This window comes from Poromitra crassiceps (genome assembly GCF_964638095.1).
Source record: "Poromitra crassiceps genome assembly, chromosome: 6".
NCBI lineage: Eukaryota > Metazoa > Chordata > Actinopteri > Beryciformes > Melamphaidae > Poromitra > Poromitra crassiceps.
Window position 1 is genome coordinate 16,211,883 of NC_139627.1, and position 10,234 is coordinate 16,222,116.

Sequence of the window (10,234 nt, forward strand, 5' to 3'; positions counted from 1 at the left end):
ATCATCAGTCTTATGACATCACTGATGGCATCATGTGTGTCTGTCCCCTTATGACATCACTGATGACATCACTTCCAGTTGAGTGACATCAATTGCGGGACAACCGGGATACAAAATTGAAACATTGCCCACATTGCCAAATTTATAGATGTGTATGTATTGTACAAAGTAGTTTGAGAAGGAATAAGTGACATTAGTTGAATTAGATAATTCTTTCCCCGTCTTTATTTTTTGTTTTTGCTCCAAGTGAAATGTTTTATGGTCACTCATGATTGGTTGGCTTGGTTCCAGCATTAAAACTCGTTCTATAAAGATTTTTTGAAATGTCTATGGAGAAAATTAATTGGGAACTCTCTTCTGGGGCAGGAGACGTCACGTGACTGACTGTTCAGATCTATAGGCTACATGACACGATAAACGTGTTTAACACATTTTTAGCAGCAATTTTAATTGCCGGGTTTTGTCGGGTCTCGCCTCTCGGACATGCACCGGGCCGGGTCTGTAATATCTCAGGCAAATTTCTCAAGTACATTATGGTTCAGGTCCGTCATTTTGGACCCATGAAGACCTCTAGTGCTAAGTCAATAATCAAGACGTGCTCGTCAGCGATTCTTCGAAGTAGACTTCGTGGTTGTGTGCCATAAATGGCGCGCTGTCCCCCAGAACCGCCTCTGTGAAGTTGGGCCGAATCCAGGCGTAAACCAGGCTGTTCAGGAAGCCTTGCAGAGACATAGTGACCTCCTGAAACACACAAGAGCAATGCTATAGCTCGCAACTCAATCATCAAGTGAACATTTGAATTTGCTATTCTCATTTGAAATGAAGTCTCGTGAAGCACACCTGTAGGATATAAAGGCCAAACAGACGGCGCTGTTGAACTGTGGTCCGTGTAGTGAGGGTAGCTAGGATGAGGACAAGAGCTACGGGGAGGAAGGAATACAAGGGATCAATCTGATGTTGATGTTAAAGTAGATGAAGCTGAATTACATAAGCACAGTGTTGGGCAAGTTACTTCTTTCAAAATGTAATATACTACATATTACTAGTTACTTTCATTTGAAAGTAATAAGTTACTTTACAATATTACTTTCTGTGTAGAGTAACTTGTTACTTATTACACTACTTTTGCATTACTTTTACCAAAACAACAGCAGCAGCAGAATGACATCGCCGCCCCGGAACCATCCCGAAAACTCTTTTCAACCGTCTTGAAGTCAGTGTAAACAATCCAAAATTCTAAATGTTATCCTTTTCCTTTGTTATTGTCATCTATACGAGGGATCAGCCGAGCAGCATTTTGGTAAACAAACCACGTCACTGGGTGGCAACGGCAAAACCCTATGGAGCCCAAGTGGCGCGAGGCGTATCTGCTCTAGCCGGCTTGACTCTGTTTACATTTTAAAAACTGCGACAGTTCACACAACTTTAACACGACATGCAACTCTCGTGCTATTTCTCGTGCTATTTCTCGTGCTATTTCTCGTGCTATTTCTGCTCTCACTCAGAATGTCAAAATATAAGCGATGTGATTTTGGAGATATCAACGTTTGTTTGGCACAACTCATACTATTAACTGCCGCGGGGTTCAGCATTTCTGGATGGCAAGTGACGTCACGCTGATTCGTCCTATAGTGGTTATTTGCATAAAAACACAGTTTGATTAGGAAATGATTGTATCTTTTTTAAATATGTGCTTTGATTTAATAAGATCCTATAAGAGAAATCCTATAAGTAATAAGTTATATTACTGAGTTACTGCTAAAAGTAATATATTACATGTAATATGTTACTTTTGTAATGAGTTACCCGCAACACTGCATAAGCACATGTGTGGGTGTGGACGCGTGCGTAGCCTACCTGGTGCCCAACAGATCATGATGACCATCACCATATTACGTGCTGTAGATAAGCCTCTCTTCAGTCTTCTTCTTGAACGCGCGTCTCCTTCCACAGCAAACAGGCCCTCCTCATCCTGCCTTTGATGCCACCTGCCAACCTTATAGTAAATGAACTGCAATGGGAACCGCAGGAAGAATTTCAGTAAAACAACACAAACTTGAGCTGAAATGGCAATAATTCTGCACTTATTAAAGCTGCATTCAGCGATGTTTTTGTGTTCAAATAAGTGTTAAATGGCTCTATATTCTGACAGCAATCACTGAAATAGAGTGTTTGGTCAGTGACTTGAAACCCCCGCACCCCGCCGCTGTCCTCTATCTCCCTCCTGTAGTCCTGCAGGCTGGGCGGACGTATCTCCGCAACCGTACGACCTTCCGTTTCTTAGAAAATGTCAACTTTTCTCTGATTGGATCAAAATTGGCGCCAACCTCAAACTATCCAATCAGAGAAAAGTTGACATTTTCTAAGAAACGGAAGGTCCAATCGCGATTCCTTTAAAGGACTATTATGTATTTTTTCACCCCGAATCCAATGCTGTGGGGGGTTGGGGGTTTCAAGTCACTGACCAAACACTCAGTGATTGCTGTCAGAATATAGAGCCATTTAACACTTATTTGAACACAAAAACATCGTTGAATGCAGCTTTAAGCCAATTCTAAGAAAAAGACGTTCAATCACAACAGGCAACTTACCGAGCAAGACAACAGCACCGTTATCACAACGATGAAGAGAACAACTCGGATGGAGGTGTCATGGATCTTCTGCATGGGGAGGAAAATTAGTCCTGCATTCACCGTGTACAACTGTCCTGTTTCTTGCATTGCTCATGAGGTGAAGCTGCCTTGCATTAATACTCACAGCATCCGAGCAAGGATCACTCCAGATGTGCAGGAACAGAATACAGCTAGGAAAATACAATTACAAAAGTCAGGAACACTGTTAATAACATTTAAAAATTCCAAAGTGTGACTGCTTATCGTCACCCTCTTAAAATAATGACCTTAAAATAATTACTTTTTCAAGTTTTTCCAAAAACATAAAAAACTGAACCAAATACAGAATATATGATATTTATTAATCATTCCACACATTTTTTTTATGACAATAGATGACTATTGACATACAAATAACATTGTCAATTATGTAACATAAAACGATTAGATGACTGATTAGATGACTTAGGCCAATTTACGAACATGCCATTGTGACTTAGGCAAAAAAACAACTGACTTAGGCCTGACTTACAGTTGCATTTTATATCAAGCGTGTGACTTTTTGCCTAAGTCACACTGTCTTGACTTAGGCAAAAATAAAACGGCCTAAGTCACACTGTCTTGACTTAGGCAAAAATAAAACGGCCTAAGTCACATTGTCTTGACTTAGGCAAAAATAAAACAGCCTAAGTCACACGCTTGACATAGGCCATTGCACTACCAGGTAGGAACAGCATGATCTTTTCAATTAAGGACTTAGGCCATTTTACCAGAGGTGATCATGAAGAGATGATTTAGGCAAAAATATCATTTTCCGCAAAAAGTGACTTAGGCCATTATTTTAAGAGGGTGACGTTATGAATATAAGAATTCCAAGATGTTGAGGGTTGGAGGTTCACCTGGTGCAATATTTGCTATTGTCAACGGACCGCGAAGCTGCTGTCATGTAGTGAGTGAGCACATATATGAAGTACAATGCAATGGGTATCAACCTGTGATATTAGACAGACAGACAGATTCAAATTGTGCACCCAGGATGACAGACACAGGACTGGAAATCTAGTTTAATGAATGAATTACCATGCGAGAGTTGGTTAACACACTTACCACACAATGGCATATATAGGTACAATTCTCCTATACTGGGTCTGTGAAGCATGACAGAGGGGGGAGGGGGAGTGGTAAATCGATAGTGAATCAGGCATGGCAGTTTCTGCATGCACACATAAGAACAAACGGTGACAAGATGGATGTGGGTCCTCCTTTTTTTATGGGTGTAGCTCCTCACCTGTTCCAGCTCATCCTCTCCCAGTCTGGCTCTCCATCCTTGATTAGCATTCTTGGATTTCCATGCATAAACCACCACCAGCAGAAATGAAATGAAATAAAATGTCTGGAATAGAAAAAGTGCACAAACACACGCGCACGCACACAAACACAAGATACCCAGTAGTTGTAGGCTACTCTCTCTATTCCTGTCCAGCCAAACAACCTGTATCCATGAGACTTTGTGAAAATGCATCCTCTTAACAAAACACACCCTTTTCAAAAGTCTGTACTTGGACTTGAGCCGTCACGCACCGTCTTCTATGTTCACGCCCCCTGCTGCATGTGTGTGTGTGTGTGTGTGTGTGTGTGTGTGTGAGTGTGAGTGTGAGTGTGAGTGTGTGTGTGTGTGTGTGTGTGTGTGAGTGTGTGTATTTGCTTAATAGTCCAGTCAATCTGTGATTGACCCAGAACAAATTGCAATAGTAATCATTCAATGTTTTATGTGCTCAAAGTGTGTATCTCTGCTTCTGAACATGTTATTTTCATCAAATCTCTGTCTATACAGTAATACAGTCGTTTTCTAGGGTGTTCTTTCACATACAACCATCAGATATGATCGGATTGAATGTATATGTGCACTTTAACTAATATATATCACCATGATTACTTACATTAAGACAATTAACTTTTGTATTACACATTTTCGGAAATATGATGTTTAAATATGCAAATTAGGCATTATCTACTTAAATATGCACTACTTTGCATACATTTCGAGAACAGAAATCTGAACATCACAAAGCTATAGGAACAAAGTTATTGTTTCATTTTGTTGATATATTAGAGCCAAAGATTTTTCAGGGGGGAATTTTCTCTTTTTATCGCTCCATAAATTAGAAAATACTGTCAACAGTCATTTTAAAAAATTGCCATCTTTTTAGGAATGAAATGTTTGACCTGATGAAGGTCTAGTCAGGACCGAAAAGTTGTTAATTATCTAAATAAAGTTTATTGCAAGTAAAGGACAGTGTGCTGGAATCTCAGAAATAAAAAGTTAAAATGACCTTAATAATACAGAATAAATACCTTAATAAGAGAATAAGGAAACCTTTTTATAGAACACTCCTCTACAGTAGGTTGTGCCAGCACCTTCTTAGTTGGTTGCTATCTACCATAAAATTCAGAAAAGAAGGAGGAGGGCTGCAGCATCACATGCCTTACTAGTTGTAGGATAGTGTTGAGTACAGATGGGGGCAGCATGAGCCAGTAGGCACAGCGTAGGAAGCAGCATTGGTGTTAAAGAGCTGACAGTATAATCTACACTACAGTGTTGGGGGTAACTCATTACAAAAGTAACACATTATATGTAATATATTACTTTTAGCAGTAACACAGTAATATAACTTATTACTTATAGGATTTCAGTAATATTATACCAGTTGCTTTGTCAAGTAACTCAAGTTACAAATTGAGTTAATTTTTTTTTTTAATCAAAGCACATATTTAAATAAATATACAATCATTTCCTAATCAAACTGTCTGTTTTTATGCAAATAACCACTAGATGACAATAACAAAGGAAAAGAATAACATTTAGAATTTTGGATTGTTTACACTGACTTCAAGGCGGTTGACATTATTTTTCGGGATGGTTCCGGGGCAGGGATGTCCTTCTCCTGCTGCTGTTGTTTAGGTGAAAGTAATGCAAAAGTAGTGTAATAAGTAATGAGTTACTCGACTCCGAGGCAGGATGCCTCTCTTCTTGAGGCGGGAGGGCATCCGCTCGGAGAACCCCCCCCCCCCCGTAGGGGGTTCTTCGGGAGTCAATACATTGGTGGTGGACTGGGGAGGTGGGTGGGGTGAAACGCGGCTTCCAGAGAAGGAATTCGATCAGCTTAGTGCAGCGCTGGAGGACAGGGAACAAGGACCGTGGGGCGCCCGGCGTGGCTATAAATACTGCCACGTCATGGCCTCGGCACTGACGACATTAACGCCGTCACCTAGGCAAGTGCGTCACTACTGCACTGACGACATTAACGACGTCACGCTGGGATTACTGCACTTGTCGTCACGCTAGGATTACGTGTGATGCTAAGGTCGCTATGTCTCTAGATTACGTGTGGCGTGAGGCAGCGTGACTGGTCTTCATCTTGAAACTAGGTCGAGACCATCATTTCAATCATGAGAGACCAGGGGGTAAGGTTAATCAGCAAGCTTTATTAGAGTATGGCATGGCGATAGGATTCATGGCCTGAAGCGGTATGGCATTAATTCTGATGGCGTGGCAGCATGGCAACTGATTCTTTGGCGTAGTGACTCCGAGGCAGGGGTGGCCAAAGTACGGCCCGCGGGCCAACTGCGGCCCGCTGCCCGTTTTAAAGTGGCCCGCCATGAATTTAGGAGAAAAAAAAAGTAAAAAAAATAAATATATATATATAAAACGTTTTTCCGTTTTTCTGTTTCAAAGTTTAAAACGGAAAACGAAAACGAAAACGGGAGGAAAAATGGAAAAACAAAAACATTAAGAAAAATAAACTGAAAAACAAAAATAAAAAAACGGATTTCCCCCATTTCGTTTTTTCAATTTAAAACTTGGGCACCCTGACATGGTCTATTTATAAAAAATAAAAAAAATACTGAATTAATGTTTAATACTAATGTTATGTTAAATTATCTCTGTCTTAACCTGTTGGCACAGGAAAAGAAAATTTGATAACATACAGAAAATACCCATTGTAATAGGTGAGCGCATCAATAAACTATGTGTCATATATTTATTTAGGTAGAATTTTTTTTGCCGCGAAAACTGCCGCGCTTAATATTGTTTGGCCCGCGACTCCTTATATTTTTCTGTATGCGGCCCACAACCAAAAAAGTTTGGCCACCCCTGCTCTACACAGACAGTAATATTGTAAAGTAACTTATTACTTTCAAATGAAAGTAACTAGTAATATGTAGTATATTACATTTTGAAAGTAACTTGCCCAACACTGATAATCTGTATCAGTATAGAGCTTGCAGAGTTGATGTCCCGCGGCATGCTGTGTTGTCAGCATAGAGGTTGTCAGCCATGAATATGCCCTTTGGGGACACGAAAATAGCAGCAATCAAACCGGAAAAAAGGAAATAGGACCGGACTATAATAAGAATAAGATACCGGCCGTATTACCGTAAGTCACACAAAAGTACAATATAAGAAATAGAAGAAGAAGAAAATAAACAACACAGTCGTAACACGCCCCTTCAGTGGATACTGATTGTCAACCTGGGCCATCGGGATGAACAAGTTCTCCACCTGCTCCTCCTCAGACAGGAGAAACTCTGACCACTCATCTTCCTCTTTACTTTACTTTATTTACTTTATTGTTTATTTTGCACATTAATAAGACAGTTATACATGTACAGAAACATCCATACGTGACGGTAAAAGTGCCGGGGTTAGCCGAAGCTAATTTTTACCCGCAGTCCTCGGGACATAAACAACTAAAAACTACAAGATAAATACAGAATACGGGAATAAAAAAGCAATATCATAAAAATGCACAAGGGATAAAAAAACATACACAAGGGATAACAATACATACACAGAATAAAAGCAATACACACAAACAGATAATATAATAAAATGATAGAAAAATACTGTTGTGTCGTTTTGAGCCATTCCTTGATTTTGACTTTAAAAGTAGGGTAAGTGGGGCATTCCCTTACTGCGGCCGGGAGACTGTTCCATATCTTTCCGCCCACAATGGACAGGACGTTCTTCCCCAAAGTGGTGTGTCTGTGGCCCAGCTCGCAGTCTCCTCTTAGACACGCCCTCCACGGACCTCCGTTTAAAAAACTCTCCCAGAGGGGGTGGGGCAAGACCATGGAGACACTTAAAAACAAAACAGGCCTGTCTGAAGGTTTTAAAATTGTCAAAATCAAGGAAATCATGCTTCTTTATAATGCTACAGATATGGGAAAAGATTGTTTTTTTATCGAAGATCTTTAGGGCTTTTTTAAATAAAGATTCAATCGGCTTAAGAGCTGTTTTACATGCCAACGACCAGCTTGTTAAGCAGTAATCAATGTGGGAAAAATCATAGAGTGTAGGAACATCAGGGCAGCATCGTCCGTCAGGAAATTTCTGATTTGTCCTAAGTTCGCCAGATTGTACTTGACTGAGTTGGTCACTTTCTTAATGTGTTTCTGAAAGGTGAGGGTTGAGTCCAAGATGACTCCGAGATATCTCTTCATCATAGACCAGCTGTAAGAGCTCTATGTGTCCAATTGGTTGTCCCAGCTGCTCCTAGCTGGGGTAACCAAATTACCTTCAAAGAAGGTTTCCCGTCTCACAAGCTAACTTGATGAGATAGCCATTGGCACAAGCTTTTTACAGGCCGGGAGCCTCAGGCACGCATGTGAGTGTGATTCTATCTGCGAAGTCTAGCTGTGCCTATGATGGACTGATCTGTCCAGACTGAGTGTCTCCCTCCCTTCCACCCCATTGTATGATTTATGTATGAATGAAGTCTTACATTTCTACTTGTCTGCACACAGGGAAAATTTGAAGATGAATCTTTCATGATCCCCATATAGAGAAATGGAAATTGAAATTAAGAATATCCCTTGAGTCTACGAGAGCAGACTGGAAGATAACTGACAATTTGTGACTGTGGCGTGGGCATGATTACAAGTCGGGAGAACACTATCTAAAATAACAGTAATGGAAGGAAAAAAGCTTGAGACTGCCGTTGTGTGATTGGTATGTGTAGTTTCAATTTATATGTTAATATTCAGAATATTGTGTTTATTCATGTATGAAGTAATATTGTTGAATGGCATATGAAGATGCAATATAAAGTATTTCAAAAATGACCTTAACGTGGATAATATGATGTGCAGAATACTATGTGCATGTAGACACACCCAGCATTTCTCCATCTTAGTATCAAATCACAGCAGTATATCTGTATAGTATATATATACACATCATTATAGACATAGGAATTAGACAGGGCAGCTCCGGAGGATGGGCAGCAGGATGACCAGACAGAGGGCAGGCTGCTGGGTAAGCATCCAGCATCTGGAGGTCAGAACGGGGCAGGCTGCTGGGTAAGCATCCATCATCTGGAGGTCAGGACGGGGCAGGCTGCTGGGTATTATAAGCATCCAGCATCTGGAGGTCAGAACGGGGCAGGCTGCTCGGTAAGCACCCAACATCTGGAGGTCAGGACGGGGCAGGCTGCTGGGTAAGCATCCGGCATCTGAAGGTCAGGACGGGGGTAAGCATCCAGCATCTGGAGGTCAGGACGGGGCAGGCTGATGGGTAAGCATCCAGCATCTGGAGGTCAGGACGGGGCGGGCTGCTGGGTAAGCCTCCAGCATCTAGAGGTCAGGACGAGGCAGGCTGCTGGGTATCAAGATTGCTGCTAGCCGGCTGGGAAGCTAGCAGACTGGAGGCTAGCAGGCTGGGATGCAGACTGGAAGCTAGCAGGCTGGGATGCAGACTGGAAGCCAGTGTTGCCAACTTTTTTCCAAGCAAAGTCGCTAGACTCAATTTAGTCACTCACTCATTTTAGTGAGGCTTGGGAATAGGGGCCGTAGCTTAGATGCAAAAAGAAAGAATGCAGGAAAGCTGAGCGTAAATGGCGGAAAACTAATCTTCACATTCACTATGATATTTACAAAGAAAGCCTTCACTCCTACAACCTCGAATTGAAAAGGTCGAGACAATCGTTCTTTTCCGAGATAATTAACAAAAATGTGAACAATGCACGCACTCTATTTGCCACAGTTGATAGACTGACTAACCCGCCTCTCTGTGTAGCACCTGAATTCCTCTCTACTGTCAAATGTAATGAGTTTGCTGCCTTTTTTACAGATAAAATTATTCATATCAGGCAGGCTATTAGTGGCTCCACACCAAGAAATGCTGTGACATCATCCTACCCGCAGATCCCTAGTTCGATAAATTTGTCCCAGTTCAGCGTTATCGACCACGACATCTTAGAGGAAACTGTGCAAGGCCTTAAATCATCTTCGTGCTGTCTCGATACCCTTCCAACAAGCTTTTTTAAAAGCGTTTATAACTGTCTGTCGTCGGACCTATTGCAAATAGTTAATAGATCCCTTGTGACCGGCACTTTTCCTGAGTCCCTGAAAACTGCAGTTATTAAACCCCTACTAAAAAAGCGTAGCCTTGATGCATCGGTAATCAGTAACTACAGACCAATATCTAATCTCCCCTTTATAGCCAAAATAATTGAAAAGGTTGTTTACCTACAACTCAATAGATTCCTAACCTCAAATGATCTCCTAGATAAACTCCAATCAGGCTTTCGCCCCCATCACAGCACTGAAACCGCGCTTAC